This window comes from Euprymna scolopes, chromosome 1 (assembly GCF_053919585.1).
Source record: "Euprymna scolopes isolate OS-2025 chromosome 1, ASM5391958v1, whole genome shotgun sequence".
In the NCBI taxonomy this organism is placed as follows: domain Eukaryota; kingdom Metazoa; phylum Mollusca; class Cephalopoda; order Sepiida; family Sepiolidae; genus Euprymna; species Euprymna scolopes.
Window position 1 is genome coordinate 52966900 of NC_136482.1, and position 19066 is coordinate 52985965.

Genomic DNA, 19066 nt, shown 5'->3' on the forward strand with positions numbered 1-19066 from the left:
AGTAACAGACTTGTCCTTCTACTTCCCACTTACCTTGGCGTTTGTATTAGATGCTTTAAAGTGTAATTTTTTTTAAAATGTTGTATGTTTTAGAATATAAAGAATCCCCGCATTTCATTATTATGAACTCTTCATGGTGGCCATCTAGAAATACAGAAATTTAAATTTGTTTGTTTTCATTTAACTAAAAAATTACTTATTGTCTAACAACTCAATGATTCTTCTCCTTTCCTGATGTTGGCGATGGCGATTCTCAATGACTTTTTTCCTAAAATACAGTCTACAATAATTATTGGAGTCTTCACATTTCGTTTTCATCTCCTGGCGTATAGGCTTTAAGTAAATTTCAGTTATACACTCTCTTTTTTTCTGTGAGCGTAATCTTTATTTATAATAAGGATAAAAAGTTTCTTTTTTCTCGAATTACTGGAAAGAAAGCTGCGATACTGACATACAAAAAATACTGTAAACACATCTTTGATTCGTATTTATTTTTACAAATACGTTTGTTCAGATTACATAGCAAGATCATCTAGAATATTGCCTATTAGTAATCTTTTTCCAGCTATCTTCATAGGGGTGGATAGAAGCATGGGCCTTCATAATATATTCAGGAGGCCGAGGAAGTAAAATCATTTAATCTACTGACGTCAGTGAATTTGGTCTATTGATTCTGGTCACGTATCCCAAGACGCAAAGAAACAACCGAAAGTAGGTAACGTCTAATGACAAAACTAAAAGAAGCTAACTATTTTCTCGAATTTAGCAGAGGAGCCAAGAAACGAAAAAAAAATGGCTAAAAAATTCAAATATATAACTAATGAATGCTACCAAAAGCAAGATAAATTACTTTTCTACATACCGAGATAAGTTTTGTGTGTTTTAACGGTATTTAAAGCTTTTATTCGGTTTATAAAAGAACTAGTGTCGAGCTGCTAAGGTAAACAACAGGAATCCAAGATATCTGCCGAAAACATGTTGTCTTCGGAGCATGAAAATGGTTCAAAATTCGAAGAACATAAACAAAATACTGAGCGAAATCCATCAAATAAGTTTCAGGAAATGTCAGAGTGAGACTTATTGGGTGGATTTCTATCAGTATTTTGTTTATTTTTTTCCAATTTTGAACCATTTTAGCTGTTCCGATATTTAAAAACCAATACGGTCGTATATATTAATTATTTATTAAATAAATCGTTAAATGAGTTTTTTAAAAAAAATATTATTAGTTTATTATTTATCATTTATTATCATTTTTATTATTTTCTTTAACTGTATGTTTGATAGTGTATAAAAATGCTGCATGAAACAGTTGAAAAATTTTGTAACCTCGCAAACAGAATGACAATGTTAGTAAAAAAAACAAACTTTTTATTAAATTCTACAACAAATTTTTGTAATGTTTTAATATTTAATGTTTGAAATATTTCTGCCCTAGTAACATTATTTGTTTGAATTTAATTAGCATTTGGTTTTAAATCAAACTAATTTATCGGTCGTTTTCGTCTTAAAAATTATTTATTGTTGGTTTTGGTTGTAAAAAAATATATCGGGTGCCTATGCACTTATGTTACCGTGCTATTTTAAAAAAATAGTATTTTCAAGTTAAATTGAAGTTTTAGGATATATATTTTTTATTAAATTGTTAGTTGAAAGTACAGAATAATTACAATACACTTTCCCCTCCCCACGTTAATATGGATTTCCAAATAATAACGTTATTATTTAAGTACGGGAACATAAGTACATAATTACCAAATACCGTTCGTTTTGATTAAAAAAAAATATATTGTTTTGATTTAAAAAATATATTTAAGGAGGAGATAGGCTCTGTCTATCGCCCGAATCTCATACTCCTTCTTTGCCTATTAGCCAGGCGTAGAGGTGCTATCACAGGGACTCATCAGAATCGCCCAGTGGTAGACCTTGTTTCCTGACTAGGGCATTGAACGCCGTTTTTTCCTGCTCCTGCCACATCCCATCCCCCCAAACTGGACACTGTGGGGGTGCTTCAGTACCATATATGTCGGTACAGTGGACTGGGCTGACTTTGCCTAATGGATTGAGGGTACCAGATTGACAGTTTCCTGGCTGCTGTTTCCGACTGATAGTACAAGAGCCCTAACTCTTTGGTAGCGCTTAGTTGCAACAGTTGTATAATATCGGGATGTTTGTAGTGCCATGTCGCGCATGGAAAGGGACCTTTCACTCATCCCCGGTGGGCTATCCTGAGGCCACAATCCTGTGGGTGAGGACAGCTAATGGTCTACTTGTGTTGCATGTCTGATATTCTGCACAACCACTTGTCAAGCACCCCTAACTTCTCACCCTAACTGAAACTTTTAAATTAAACAAAATGAAATGACACTTCAAGCGAAAAATAAGTTTAAACCAGGACCAAACTCAAAGAAAATCAACCTGCCTCCTCCCTTGAGGCTTGCATTTACGAATGTCCGCGGGCTTAAAAATAACTTAAATGATATTGAATCATATCTCCTTGTAAACACCCCGGATATCTTAGCATTAAGTGAAACTAATCTTCACTCCTCCATTCCCTCTAACTATTTTAACATGCCTGGTTATCTTCTACTCTGCCGTAAGGACTCTGACAGATATATGCATGGGCTTGGAGTCTATATTCGTAACACCCTCCCCCTGACTAGAGAAATAAAACTAGAAAAAGACGACCAGGCCTTTATGTGCTTCAGACTAAATATGCAGCATAATATTAGCTACTTTTATTTTCTCTACCGCTCTCCCTCAACCCAGGACTGTACCCTAATTAACACAGTCTCTGACAGCATAGATATAGCACTCTCCCTGGTTACTAGCACTGAAGTACATGTATTTGTGGACTTCAATGTCCACCACAGTAACTGGCTTGGATTCTCTAATTACACAGACGTAACTGGAAGCACAACACATATCCCATTCCCTATCTCAGACGGTTATATCCTCGACACGTTTCCCAGACCAGCAAGACCAACATGCCTCACTTCTAGATATGTTTCTGACAACAGTTCCCGATGATTGTACAACAAATGCCAACAGCCCACTGGGGAATGCTGATCACGCTGTGATAATGGTAGAAATCACCCTGAATTCTCGCCCTAAAACTGAAAACCCACTACTCAAAACAACGAGGTATTACAAAAAGGCTGATTGGGAAGCCATCAGGGACCTCATCAGAGATGCCCTATGGAAAAATATCTTTTCTCACCCAGCTGAACTGTGTGCAAATGAGACCACTGAATGGGTAAAAACTGCAAGTGAGGCACATGTTCCCACACGGAAATTCTTTAGCAAACCCCACTCTCCTCAATGGTTTACCTCTGCTTGTGCAGCTGCTATTGCCCAAAGACAGCATGCGTTCCACAGATTCAACTGACATAAGTCCAGTTCAAACAGACAGAAGTATATAGAAGCCAGAAATAATTGTAAGAGCGTAATAGCGACAGCTAAGAAAGAGTACACTGAAACCACCAGGAAATGCATTGAAGCACAGAAATTAGGAACCCGTGATTTTTGGAAAATTTACAACAGCGTAGTTAATAATGGACAGTCAATTATTCCCCCAGTCAACGATTACCCTACTATCAAACAATCATGAGGTTGCTTGCACGGAACCGACAAGGCAAATTTGCTTGCCAGTCGGTTTGCCTCACTCCACATTGGACCCGGCACACCACTCCCTCCCTGACTTTAATTTGCGGACAGACGCCACACTACACGATTTGAAAATCACCCCTTCTCAGGTGCATGGTATCATAAAAAACCTAGACATCTCAAAAGCATGTTGACCAGATCTCACCCCGGCTGTGCTAATGAAAAATGCTTTTCTGAGATTGCACCAGTTCTCTCCAAACTTTACAATAAATGCCTTAGCGAATCTTGCTTTCCCAACTGCTGGAAAACCGCTTCTTTGGTACCAGTCTTCAAGAATTCTGGTGAAAGAACTGACCCACTAACTTATCGCCCCATTAGCCTCCTCCCACTTTTCGCCAAAATATTTGAGTCATTAGTTAATCAAGCCCTAGTCCAACACCTAACAGCTGCTAAACTCCTGTCTGACAAGCAATATGGATTCAGGCAAGCCCGTTCAACAGCAGATATCTTAACTGTAGCCTCTAAACGTATATACCGTTCACTGGACAAAACTGGGGGGGGGGGGTAAAGCGGTAGCCCTTGATATATCTTAGGCTTTTTACAGGGTATGGCACGATGGTCTTCTAAGGAAAATTAGATCGTATGGTATCACTGGAAGAATACCTAATGTAATTAAATCCTTCTTAAGTAAAGAAAAATCCAAGTTGTCCTCGACGGTCGTACATCTAAACAATATGATATAAATGCTGGAGTACCCCAGTGGTCTATTCTTGGACCCTTATTGTTCCTGATAAAATTGTTTCGGAGATGGGTATATTTGCCGATGACACCACCTTCTATAACAGGCATGAGGGGAAAACAAGGAAATGGCAGAAACACTAGAGGATTACCTCCAATCTGTAGTGGAATGGGGACAAAAATGGAAGGTCCGTTCAATGCTGCCAAGACTAAGCTTGTTTCCTTCAATAACTACAAGAAGCCTTTTCTACCACCAATAGCAATGGCTAAGAATACACTGCCTGAAAGTGCTTCCTTTAAACTCCTCGACCTAACGTTTACAGGGAACATGAACTGGAATATATACATTGAGAGCATTGCCAAGGCTGCTGCAAAGAAGGTAGGCACTCTCTACCGTACCAGAAAATGACTTACGCCTGAAAGTATCCTGTACTTTGTATAAGGCCACCATTCGCCCATGTATGGAGTATTGCTGCCACATTTGGGCTGGTGCATCTGCTACTTGTCTCTCACTCCTGGACAGTGTTCAAAAGAGAGTCGCCAGCCGGATAGGTCCTGAACTGTCCCATCGACGAAATGATTCATCAATCTGCCTGTTCTACAAATACTTTAATGGTGGCTGCTCTGACGAATTGCAAACACTTGTACCTCCTCGACGTGACTACCCCCGACAAACCCGACAAGCAACTAAGTCCCACCCCTTTACAGTAGAGATCCCTAGGTGTAAGAAAGCCTTTTACTCCAATAGTTTCTTCCCCAGAACTGCAAGTCTTTGGAACTCCCTTCCGGGATACTGCTTTACCAACTGTACTGATATGCAGAAGTTCAAGTGTAATGTGAACAAACATCTTTCTACTCATCTCCCTTCATAATGCCCCCGAAAATTGTCCCCGAATAGTAGCCCCCTACTTCAAAGTGGCACTTGTCTTGTTTGGGGTGAAGATTAAATAAAAAAAAATTGTTCCTTTTGATTTTAAAAAATATATTGTTCGTTTTGATTTAAAATAATATATTGTTGTTCGTTTTGATTAAAATATATTTATCGTTTGATTAAAAGTTAATTGTTTTCTAATTGTATGTTGCGTGGTTGTTTGATAGTTGTTTTTGCAACGTTTGATTGACTTCTGTTTCAAACACAGGTAAATAATTTTACATGTGTATATTTTTTATTTATATTGAATAAAGTTCAGTTTTACTATAAATCGAATCGTGTTTCTTTGTTTTCTTTTCTACATGTAATTTATGAGTAAATAATGAACGCATTGTAGTCTTTAAAATCCACGAAACAACGAATGTTTAATTACTTTTAATGCATAAACACAACTTTTCCGTTTTGAATTCTTTTTTTTTTACAATTTCCATTGCCTATGACCTCACTCAGATTGTTCAGGAACCTACCCGTGTGCCCGATAATGACGGCCAGTATGCGAGCCTACTAGACCTTTTTCTCACAACTTGCCCTGAACTATGTTCAGTTTCTGTTCTGTCGCCTCTTGGATCTTCCGACCACTCTGTTGTATCAATTAAGATAAAAATGAAATGTAATAAGTCCCCAGACGTACCACTTCATCGTACAGTATATCGATACACTAAGGCTGACTGGGATAGCTTCCGTACATTTATATCTGATCTACCTCTGCATTCCATGTTTAAAAAGGATGTGTCCTCTATAGTATTAGACCTAACTGAATGGTTAATTGTAGGTATTGACCATTTCATACCCTCTAAAAAATTTCAGCAAAAACCTAACAGCCAGCCATGGTTCTCTCCAGAATGTGCTGCTGCCATTGCGCACAGAAATCACTTTTTCCACTGCTTCAAACGTAATAGATGTATGGAAACTAAAGCCGTTTTCAGGACTGCCAGCAACCATTGTAAGAAAGTAATAAGGAACGCAAGAGAGTTGTATGCTCAATCTGTTAAGTCCAAAGTAGCTGAGCAGCGGCTTGGTTCCCACCAGTTTTGGCAAATAGCAAACAGAATCCTGAACAGAAGCGTGTGCTCCATCCCAACTATTATCAATGGACCTGAGGTAATCTCGTCAGCATCAGACAAAGCCAAACTCTTTGTCAAGAACTTTGCAGCTAATTCTACCCTTTGCGACCAAGACCGCCAACCCCCAATATTTCCTCCTGTATCAGAAAACACGCTATGTGATATACGTATATCTGTACGTGATGTTGCCAAGCTAATCAAAAACCTTGATTCCAGTAAAGCAACTGGCCCTGATGGTATTCCAATTATAGTACTCAAAAAACTTCAACCTGAACTAGCGCCCATACTTACAAAACTGTTTAAACGTTGTCTTAAGGAGAATAGTTTCCCATCTCCCTGGAAAATCTCATCAGTATGCCCTGTATTTAAGAATTCAGGTGATCGCTCATCTCCCTCTCAGTACAGGCCAATAAGTCTCCTGTGCGTCATGAGTAAGTTGCTAGAATCTGTGTTAAATACAGAAGTAATCAAACATCTCAACAAAAATAACCTTCTTAGTGACACTCAATATGGTTTCCGTTCTGCTAGATCTACAGCAGATGTCCTTACAGTTATATCGCATAGGATTAGCAAATCTCTCGACGGTGGCAATCTTTCTAGGGCAATTGCTCTTGACATATCTAAAGCCTTTGATAGGGTATGGCATAAAGGTTTACTTCATAAGATCGCTAGCTATGGTATAGCTGGAAAAGTCTTCTCAATTATTAAATCATTTCTTTCTGATAGGTTCATAACAGTAGTAGTTGAGGGGCAAAAATCAGAAGCTCACAGTATTAATGCCGGTGTCCCTCAGGGATCCATCCTGGGCCCAACTCTTTTCCTGATCTACATTAATGATCTTCCAAATCATATCCTTACATCATTTGTAGACATTTATGCTGACGACACTACCATTTATGGTACCACATCTAAGACAGTAAACGAGCAAGTACTCTCCAATTCTCTCTCCTCTGATCTTGAGCATGTAGTACAATGGGGAAAGGAGTGGCTGGTTACTTTTAATGCATCTAAAACCAAGCTTCTCTCTTTACATCATCAACATTTTAATCCACATTTGTCATCAATTGAAATGAATGGCTCTCGTCTTCAGGAGGCCTCAAGTTTTGACAAGCTTCTGGGCTTGACCATTACTCCTGATCTTAAATGGAACACGTATATCAAATCTGTTGCCAAGGCCGCTGGAAAAATGGTGGGATCTTTCTATCGATCCAGTAGATATCTCACTGCTGATGCTATTCTCTATCTATATAAGAGCCAGGTACGTCCAAGGATGGAATACTGTTGCCACATCTGGGCAGGAGCTGCTAGAAAGGACTTGTCCTGCCTTGATAGAGTTCAAAATAGACTTCGTAGCCTCGTAGGAGATGTCCTTTTCTCCTCCTTACAACCTCTATCTCACAGAAGAGATGTTGCGAGTTTGTCTCTGATGTATCGTTATTTTCATGGAAAGTGTTCAACTGAGCTTCAATCTATGGTCCCCCCTCGCCAAACTTTCACAAGAAACACTCGTCTAGCTGTAAACACTATCAATAATTTCCCCCACTCTTTATCTGTGCCTAAACCTAAACATAGATTCCATGAACAAAGCTTCTTTCTTAGAACTGCACGCCTGTGGAATTGTCTTCCGCTTTCCTGCTTTCCGGCTGACTACAATATGGTTGTGTTCAAGTCTAAGGTAAATAAGTTCTTGATGAGCCGTTCCATATAAGTTATTAAATTTACCAAATTTTCATTACTAATGATTACTATATTGACCAACTTCTACTGTACACTCTTTAACTCTTATCCTTGAGTGGCCTCTGGGCCTTGATAATGTGGTGATGCCTTTGTAAAAAAAAAAAAAAAAAAAAAAAAAAAATTAATATGGAATGAGTTTCAGTACAAAACACCGAGTTCCTTATTTTTCTCTTTTTTTTCTTAATACAATTTTTAAATTTCCTAATGCTTTTTATAAAAAATTAGTACTTATACAGTTTAATCAAGACATTAAAAAAATTAAAATATCGAAAAGGTTATATTGTACGTATCCGTTATGGAATGAAGTGCCTCCCCCCCAAAAAAGAATTCACTTAATTTGATTAAGAAGTTTTTTTCTTTTTACAACGAAAAAAAAAAAACAATTTATTACCGAGCAAAAGGTAGTAATATTTCGATTTTTAGGAAGAAAAGCTACTATTAAAGACGGAGAGGGATGTCGGCACTTTAAACTGAGTTATCTCCCCGTGGCATCTTAAAAAAATTCAAAGATGGCTACCTTCATTGCGCTCTCATAAAAAACGTGTTTTTCCGCTGTAAAGAAAAAAAAAATACTCGATCAAATTAAGTGAATTTTTTTTTTTTCGGAAATCTGCAGTTCAAAACGGATACAAGGGCCCGACAATATTTTTCGGACACTTTGAAAAAAAGTACTTCAAGGTGGTTACTAGTGCCCAAAACTTTTGAGATTGTAAGTACGTAGTTGAGGAGTGAAAATTCACTACTAGTGTAATCATTTTTTTAGTTTGGTTTTGATAATTTTAGTTTTTTGTGATTTTTGCGAAAACTTGCGCGACACTATTTTTCGGACACGAGAAAAAAATCCTATTTTATTATGAGCTATGTTCATGTATATGTTGCTGTATGCAAATTTTATGCTTGTGCACTTAGCTGTTATCATTAGAATCAATTAGATTATGGTATGTTTCTCAAACATAATCTAAAAGCTATTTTATTTTAGATATTATTTAATATATGATTTTCGTAGTAATAAAAAATACATGACTACTAAATTGATTATTCAATTTTAAAAAATGATTTGAATATTTATTAGTTTTAATTGAATGCTGTTTTATGTTTTAATTATTACGTAAATGTACTAAAAGTAAATAAATGTTATGAGCTCAGTAATAGTTAATTACTGAAGCTGTAATACATCCGATCATTCTTTTTCTCTCTTTACTTTCTTTCCTGAAACTACGAGTTTAATAGTATAACTACTAGTACTGATATTAATTTTGATTTGTAAAGCACGATTCCAATCTTTCGCTTCTTTCCTGTATTTATCACTTTTGATATAGAAGGAGGAAAAGAAAGACGGAAGCGTGAGTAATACATGACATATAAAAAAAGGAATTTTTTTTTTTTTTTTTACAAAGGCATCACCACATTATCAAGGCCCAGAGGCCACTCAAGGATAAGGGTTAAAGAGTGTACAGTAGAAATTGGTCAATATAGTAATCATTAGTAATGAAAATTTGGTAAATTTAATAACTTATATGGAACGGCTCATCAAGAACTTATTTACTTTAGACTTGAACACAACCATATTGTAGTCAGCCGGAAAGCAGGAAAACGGAAGACAATTCCACAGGCGTGCAGTTCTAAGAAAGAAGCTTTGTTCATGGAATCTACGTTTAGGTTTAGGCACAGATAAAGAGTGGGGGAAATTATTGATAGCGTTTACAGCTAGACGAGTGTTTCTTGTGAAAGTTTGGCGAGGGGGGACCAAAGATTGAAGCTCAGTTGAACACTTTCCATGAAAATAACGATACATCAGAGACAAACTCGCAACATCTCTTCTGTGAGATAGAGGTTGCAAGGAGGAGAAAAGGACATCTCCTACGAGGCTACGAAGTCTATTTTGAACTCTATCAAGGCAGGACAAGTCCTTTCTAGCAGCTCCTGCCCAGATTGATCTAACAGCATATAGTTTGAGTGTGATAGATAGAAACTTCGTAAAAGATGTGTAATTTCGTGAGTTAATTGCAAATTAGGCTAATAAAAGCAATTAAAACATTTTTTTAAAGCATAGCTTAATCCCAAGGCTGAGGAATATTTTGGCATGTAGCTCATGTAATTAAAATATATAAGAAAAAACCCCTTAGGAAATCATTAATTCAGCTCAAGTGTGTGTTAATTAATATTACTCACAGTAATACTTAATTATTAAACCTATATTACGGCTGATGTAAGTATAGAGATTATGAAGACATACATGGTTTGTAACACATCGTCGAGTAGTTATAATTTTTAACGAAAGAAGATATTTTTCAAGACAATTGCTTTTAGTAAAAGTAGTGTTTTCGAAATGCTTTCTTATCGTAGCATTTTAAATCAATGCCAGAATTACTACGTTCGGCGAAGCAAATAAAGAACCATAATGCATACAGGATGTTCAGCATTCTTTAAAGCAAAACATATTCAAACAAATAAAAGGAAAGCGAAATAGTCGACAAAAGGATGGTAAATAATATATCGTGAATGAGAACGCCCCCACCCACCCCTCAAGGTGGATAAAAACTTGCCGAAAAAAATACCAAACAGTATTGGGCAGCAGTTCAGAAACAGCTGTGAATACAGCACAACTATAGTTTCCAGTAACGATACTCAGAGGAAAGAATGCAACATTGACTTTGGGCCTTCATGCAATCACGAGAAATTACCATCGACACTACAAATAAGTTAAGTATACTGAATTCCTCTCCTCTCCAATATGATATTACCAGAAACGGTTGACTATACATACAATGGTTATGACGGGTCAATGAGAATGGGAACATCAAGGAAGGAGAACACTAACCAGACCTTCATTGGAAGAATGCGGAGAATACTGGAACGTAAGGGAGGTTTATTCCAGAGAATACCATATATAACACGATCAGCCGTCACTGGCGTGTGACCGGCCTCACGTGTTTACACCAAATGTCTTAGAAACGGTCTCATGAAGATGTGAAGATGTGCCAGTTATTAGGGTTCTGTGTACCAAGAAGAAAAGCATACCTGAGATGTTGGATGTGGGTGTTGCTCCTTCATTCTCTCAAGATGACATCTTCACCCTGGTGGCATTCTGGTTTGAATCTTCTTTCTTCGTCCTCCGGACCGCTTCGTTGTTTAATGGATACATTTATGGCAGACACAAGAAAACACATAATACGACACAATCGCCATTTATAAGAAATACAATAAACTATTTATTCTACAAAATGTATATAATATATACACAAAGACAATTTACAATTGATAACCTTCAAAATTAAACTAACTAACCTAAATAATGATGAGAGGAGGGACAGAAAATACATGCTCACCTCATGCTGGCCGGACGAAAAAAAGGTCGATCAAGGCAAGGGAATTCTGAGGTTGCAGTTCTGTGTATCTCTCCGCCTACAGCCAAATTTCCACCTGGCCATGTAGGGGGAGGATTCATAAGCAACTAACAACTATGGCACTACGATATAGTGCCAAACACATGGTTGTTGATACTGAGAAATCAATGGTAAGCAACTGCTGCAATAACATAAAATTATTTACAATGTTTAGCGAAAGCGGTAAAATTACTGGAAATATGAGGAAACTTGTTGTCACTCAGACTCCAGAGAACACCATTGGTTATTGTCTGTAAGCAAGCATCAATGATGGTAAGTATGAGAACTCCTAGTGCGTACAAATAATAAAAAAATTCCCATCATAAAAAAATAAAGATTTTTTACAATTAATTAAATTTTTAATTTTAAACATGGAATTAGTTTCAATTCTAAATAGGGTTATTAATATTTAATCATGAATTGATTGTAAAAAAATATACGATTAACGCTGTTTAATCGTAAAAGTGAATATAGAGAATTTACGCTTAAATTATATTTTATCTTAAACGACTACTACTACTACTATTACTATTACTTTTAAAAATAATAATTAGTAGCAATCGTTTACGATAAAATTGTAATTTTGCTAATGTGCAGGCTGTAACAAAGTGCTCACTACTGAAATATACGAATACTAGAAGGGCGTCCGGCGTTGTCGCGTCGTAAAATATAGCCTAATATGATATTTTAATTTATGCAGATTTCATATTTATTATTATAGAGTCAATTCTGTGTTGATTACTAGCAGTTAAGACCGGCGTTGCTTGGGCCCTATGTACTGTTCATAACTTGCCCTATGTGTGAATAACCTTTATGTAAAATTTCAAATGTTTAGACAAGAAATTGACTGAGTAATTTGGTAGAGACCGCAGAGGTATTTTCTTAAACTTTGACCCCAATTTTTACCCCTTAACATTTATTGTTTTGGTCTCAAATCAAAATAATAAGTTTGACCCATGCCCAAGTTACCGACATCTAAAAGTTCAAGTGTTTAGACCCAAAATTGAAGGAGAAATTTGGTAGACTCTGCAAAGGTTAACTCTTTCAACTTTGACCTTTTGGCAGCCAAATTTTCGTCCCAAACTGATTAAAATGCTTGCCGCATGTCTGAATACCCGTTATGTAAAATTTCAAATGTGTAGACACAAAATTGGCTGAGTAGTTTGCTAGACACCGCAAATCTAATCTTTTGAACTTTTATCCCTTCGCAGCTTAAATTTTCGAGCCAAACCGATTAAAAAGCTGGCCCTATCTCTTAATACTCTTCATGTAAAAGTTTATATATATATATATATATATATATATATATATATATATATATATATATATATATATATATATATATAAAAATATAAAAAAAAAACAAAAAAAACGGTCCACAAAAATGCGTTCATTTGACTCGCCTCGTACCAATCTGCGATCTTGCGTCTCGTGGAAGATGCAGTATGAAAAAAAAAAAAAAAAAGACAGGCACACAGAGATAGTGAATCTTCTTTTTCTTCTACTACTACTTAACTAATTAATTTAATTTATTTATATAAGGTTTACTATTCATTTAAGTTTTGATGTGAATGTTTCTTTAAGTTCCCATAAACTTTATCGATATGAACAGCTGGTAATCGATATCCGCCTCATAAGATCTCATTATGATCTCGACCGGCAGCACTGCTGGTGTTGGTGTCTGTTGTGCTAAAGTTTAACTTCAACTTAAAGAAAAGTTTTTCAACTCTGGCGAGGTTCCTGTTACTGTGTTATTGACTTCTACAACCCGTCACTTCAAAATAGGCTTTGTCTTCTTCAACTGACTTGTCAAAGCAAGATAGTTTAAGCAGGAATTGTGAGCATCACCTCATCTAAAAAATTTCGAAACAGAATCAAACATTGCTGTCAATTTTTGCACATTCCAAATAAACTACTGATTAATAATTGGACTAGTATTTCCTACATTAATATATTTGAATAGAGTCATTTTTAATAGGAATCCTTATTCGAAAATCACTTTTCAAAAATATAGTATATCATTATGATTAATACAAGCACTAGATTAATTAGTTAATTGTTGAAACACGCAAAATTTGTCACAAGAACGAAATTCCTAAAAACTCCCAGTGAAGACCGAAATCATTTATACTACCATATAAGTATTTGGTATATTTGGTTTACTCAGATTTAAGTTGAAAAAAAAAATCCTATTCAATGCACATGCCAAATAATATTAGAAGTAGATCATATGACGAATATAGAAATCACCATTCTTCGACCAAAACGTCGGTGACTTCGTGATTAGAATGACACAAAGCTGCGAAATGAATATTCTACTAGAAGTTTTCGATTGGCCCAAAACAATTCGAATGCTCACTTAAAAGATTCAACGGTTCTATCAAGGTAAGCCCTCTGACGGGCTATCTAAAGATAGCTGTATTACATAGTAAGGTTGCATCATTATTTTAAATCGCACGGAAAATTCTGGCACGTAAACAGAAAATAAAAGTCAAACACGATTAGGTAGCTAACTTTTTGGGGCCTTTGAAAAAAAAAAACACAAGATTGAGGAAATGACCTCACATGTGATAAGATAGGGGTAAACAGCAGAGACTTGGAGGTTTGAAGCAACTGGGCATAAGAAATGACAAGAATTGGTTATAAACGAATGGACAAGGCTCCAGAAATCTGTATCTCCGATATTTCTCTCCTCGACACCAGCGGATGAAAAGACAACGTCAACAGCCTAATAAAATGGCATTTCTACAAATTCGGAATCTAGTTCATTTTTATGTTGTTATACGAAAATTTTAGAGAGAGAACAAATCCTGTAAAGAGTGACGATCTTGCATGAAGTGTCCTGAGTCTTGGAAGACCGCAAGGTTGAGCATTGAAAACACAATGTATCGTTTAATTGGACTGATAATGATGTGTTGATTTGCATTAACGACAAACATATTTATTTGATCATGGTATACAAAACATTAAACATCCCTTTTGAGGAGAACTGATGCTGCATCTATAGAAACTGAACAGAAAAAAAAAAAAATCTGGAGAAAGACTTTATATCAAATTCTATATCAACGAAAGCTTTATTCTTAACGCAACCCGTACAATTAACTGCGGGCGCATGAAAAAATCAGAGGTGATTTTAAAGGAAACCCATCCTCGTTAAAAACATCTACCAATTATTATCTTTCAGTAGGACCACAATCGAAAGCGCAATTTATGATAATTTAGTCTAGTTGCTGTTAAGGAACATTATAGCTCTTGTTTTAGCACTTCGTGTTAGAGCTATTGTTTCTTCCTCTGTTATTTTATTTTAAACTTCGTTTCCTTAACATGGATTAATTTGAAAATATGCCTGTTCAATATTTTCTATCACAATTGAATTATACGTACTAAACATCCAACAAGTGAGTTGTTATGCAGTTTTCAGTCTGTATAGCTGTGGAATTGTCTAATTCGTTTCTGGTTTTCAGTTGAATTAAAATGTGATTATTTCACACATTCATACACATTACACATCGATTATGAAACCTATAAAATATTTTCTTCAGAGGAAAAAGATAGTTATCAATGATAGACAATAGCGTAGAAAAACCTGGTAATGACTATGACTGTATTGATAAGATTCAAGTATAAGTCCTAGTACTGAGAACTATTATAAGAACGGTAGATAGTTTGAATAAAATTGAAATCCTCTTTTAATATGAGTGTCTCAAACCTAATTTCGTATGAATCAGATGATTCTATCGTTAGCAATGGTTTCCCCGATATCTTTTTAGCTATAACACTTTCTAGAAACACATTGGGTACTTACAGGAGGGAGTACGTGAAGATTACCAACATCTTAAGTGAAAGTGTTTCTGTGGAATGAACTGAAATCGAACTCAACACACCTAGATTACCCAACTTTTCAATCGCTTTGTACTTTTCTTTTTACATTTTCTTTTCGGTATGTTTTAACTGAAACGCCCCTCTAAAGTGGAGGATGACTGTATTTAATAGTTTATAATTAACATTGAATTTTCAGTTTCTTTCTTTCTACTAATGGTATTACTTAGAAGAAGGCCATTTTCTCTCATTATGTAGGATGTTGATCAAAAGAGGTTCTTCTTCTCTGAAGAGTAAGAAGGATGAATCAACTGCAATTAGATTTCCACCCGTTGATTTTAATAAAAAGAAAGTGTGGTCAGTCATAGAAGGCCATTCAGATTGACAAAATGGGAAAAGTCAAAATGTATTTTTTTAGAAGTCTACATCTTTCTCAAGAAAGAAAAGCTTCCGTTTCCTTTTTTTAGCAAGAAAATAATATAAAAATAGATTTGAATGCGTATAAATATATGGAAACCATTCCTAACTGAACCGGAAAACAACGATGGTTAAAGTAAACATGATTTCGTCTCACATTTTTATTATTCTAAAAATTTCATTATTCTAAAAATGGTATTCTAAAAAATGCAAGAAAAATGTGCAGTTTGTTTTAGGTTTCTTTTTATGAATGGTACAAAAGTTATGATGATAATAGTAACCTATATTAAAGTTACATCGCATTACGTATTAGGGGCAAGTCCTATGGTGCGCTTTGGAGGTCCCTATAGAAGGAGATTTTTATAAACTTTTAAAATTAAATCGAATATTCATATTTTTTCCATTGTTTAATTATGTATTTATTAAATAAAATATTTACGTAAGCATTTGAAAAAGAACTGGTGATATTAAACTGTTTTTTTTTACTCTGAATCACGACTTATCAAGACTCGAAGGCCACTCGGAGATAGAGGTTAACGAATGCAAGGTGGTAGTGTAGTAAACTTCAATTATGTAAATTGAGTAGGATGTGATTATTTATGGAGACGGCTCAAAAAGAAATTGGATTTGAATGCTACTATTATGTTGTATTCAACCGGGAAGAAGGCCAGCGGAACAGTGTTCAATAGACTGGCAGTTTTGGGAATTTACGTTTAGATTTAGGCACAGTTAGAGAGTGGGGGAGATCGTATATGGTGGCTGTAGCCGGTCGAGTGATTTTATATGAAAGTTTGGCAAGGCGGACCATAGATTGGAGTTCAGTCGAGCACTTGCCATGTAAATAACGATAGAACAGAGACCGGCTCACAACGTATCTTCCATGGGAAAGAGTTTGCAGGGAAGAGAAAAGGGCATCATCTATTTGGTTTCGAAGCCGGTTTTAAACTCTATCAGGGTTGGATAGGTCGCGTTGAGCAGCTCTTGCCCAGATGTGGCAATAGTACGCCATTTTAGGGATTATCTGACTCTTACACAGATAGAGAATTGCATCGACAGTAAGATACGACCTGGAGCGGTAGAGTTTTCCAGCGATCTTGGCAACAGATTTGAGGGTTGTGTTACATTTTAGATCAGGAGTGAATTTCAGTCGCAGAAGCTTGTCAAGACATAGAGCTTCCCAAGACGAGAGCCATTCATTTCAATTGGATCGTGATGGGGTCAGAGCGATTTTTATGAAACTTGGTTTTCGATGCATTAAAATTAACCAGCAATATTTTCCCCCATTGCACCACGTTCCCAAAACCAGAAGAAAACTAATCAGAAAGATCTTGATCATTGCTGGCATTTGAAGTGTTGTGATAGATTGTGGTGTTGTCTGCATAAATATCTACGAATGATCTAAGAATGTGATTTGAGAGATCATTGATAAAGAATAGAAAAAGAGTTGGGCCCAGGTGGAAACTTGAGGTACGCTAGCGTTAACACTATATGTTTCTGATTTCTTCCCATCAACGACTGCTTTTATAAGCCTATCGGAGAGAAAGGATTTAGCAGTTGAGAGGACATTTCCAGCTATTCCATAGCTGGCAATCTTGTGAAGTAGATTTATTATGCCATACTTTATCAAAGAAACAAAGCCTGCGTTCAACAAGAATGAAACAAAAAAAAAAAAACGTTTTAACGTGCCATTGTCCAGTCAGCTATGGACTCTGGTGTGTCGTTTTTAGGGATATGGGATGCAGGGAGGCTGGAAAATAGAATTGTCGGATCTTTTATTTATGCAACATTTTAAATCAGCATGAAAGGCAAAATGACCAGAAACTATCATACATTATGTGAAACACATTCAAACAAAAAATACTAATTAATAAGTGAAATTAATATGGTATAACTATTTTGAATGTTGAAGTTATGTTGCTGTTGTGTTATTTATTTTTCATTCTTTTTAAAAATATACATAAATAATGTTTCGTAGGAAAAGTAGAAAGGTTATTTCTTAAACACAAGCAGTAAGCAATCAATTAAAACGAATATATTTCGATATATTTTATAACATATATATGATAATATTTAATTTGTTTAAAGTGGTCAAAGCTTTGTGCAGAACCAACCACACGTTTTGCTACAATTGCTAATCTTCGTCGATGCAATGGTTGCCACAAAACAGAGAAAACGGTAAACTTCAGGTTTTACATTAGAATGTTCCTTCTTCTAAAGAGATATTAAGAATATGCTAAAACCGGTAATACATAAAAACCATTCGTTTATATTAGTTTTGTCTCCTTTTTTTACTACAAATTATTCAATACTATTATTATCTATTACATTTTGGGGAAACCAGAAGTGTACTCAACACAATGTAAACCACGAATAGTGTTCGGCTTAATTTCTTTTCTTATAATTCAGTTCATCCGTGATATAACTTTCGGTGAGAATTTCAGTTTCCTAAATTTATTAATTAATTTATTAAATAGTTAGGCGAAAGTATAGAATAGTTAACAAAGTGCCCCTTTTCAATGTTACGAATGTCTTAAATAATATTTTCCAGTTTACGAATCATGCTGAAATAATAACGTTATTATTTATTGTTGAATTTAATTGTGTTACTATTATTAAATATTACTAAACTATTTAATATATAAGAATAATCTTACGAATTTATGTAAACATGATTAAACATTACTAATTTATTATTAAACTAAGAAAATAACAATAATCTAATACTGTCTGCCGAATGGGCACTTGGTAGCTGCGAGAAAAACAAAAGTGTGTTCTCCAATTTTTACTAAGAATTTATGCTTTTTTTTTTTTTTTTTTTTTTTTTTTTATTACTTCCAACCATTTTGACTTTTACAAGAATAAAAACTTATATAATAACGAACAAATCCACCAACAAAAGATGAAACTCACATACGGTGAAAGACAGAAAAAGTTGCAATTGTTCGTTGGTTTAATGAGTTATTTTCGAGTATCTGTCGTAGAAGCTAATGCATTTTTTTTTTCTGGATAGAATTCCAATTTTGGGTATACACAACTTCCAAGTTTACTATTATTCCCCAGACTGGACACAAAGCATTTATATTTTCCATGTCCATGATATTTAATAACAAAATAATGTTAGTACATCTGTTTGTGTTTACCATCACAGGTTAGTGGATTATAGGGAGGGAATTAGCAGCATACTAAATTTGATAAAAGTTCAAGTTGCCAACGCACTTGGATGAGAGTAGAATCATTATTCATTTTAGACATGAGGTAATGAAAGAAAACTTGCCCGAAACACTGCATAAGGAACCTCGACGAACGCGGAATTATAATTCGACATTGAATGAAATAAGTTCAAAGGTGGATAATGGTTGTATTCACAT